Below are 276 nucleotides of genomic sequence, written 5' to 3' on the forward strand. Positions count from 1 at the left end.
CCACCCCCAGCTGCCCACACGCACACGCACGCACACGCACACGCACACGCACACCTTCCGCAGCCACACGCAGAGACACACACGCGCGCGCACACACCTACCTGCGCGCGCAGCTCCGGGGCCGACCGCCGTCGGAGGCGAGGCGGGGCGGGGCGCGGCGGGCCGGCGGCCGGGCGGTTGGCGGGGGGCGGGGCCGGGGGCGGGGCCGCGGGGCCGGGGGTGGGGTTTCCGTTGCGGGGCGGGGCGGCGCAGGCGCGCTGCGGGCCCAGCGGTTTC

The sequence above is a fragment of the Mustela lutreola genome, chromosome 9 (genome assembly GCF_030435805.1).
Source record: "Mustela lutreola isolate mMusLut2 chromosome 9, mMusLut2.pri, whole genome shotgun sequence".
NCBI classification, from domain to species: domain Eukaryota; kingdom Metazoa; phylum Chordata; class Mammalia; order Carnivora; family Mustelidae; genus Mustela; species Mustela lutreola.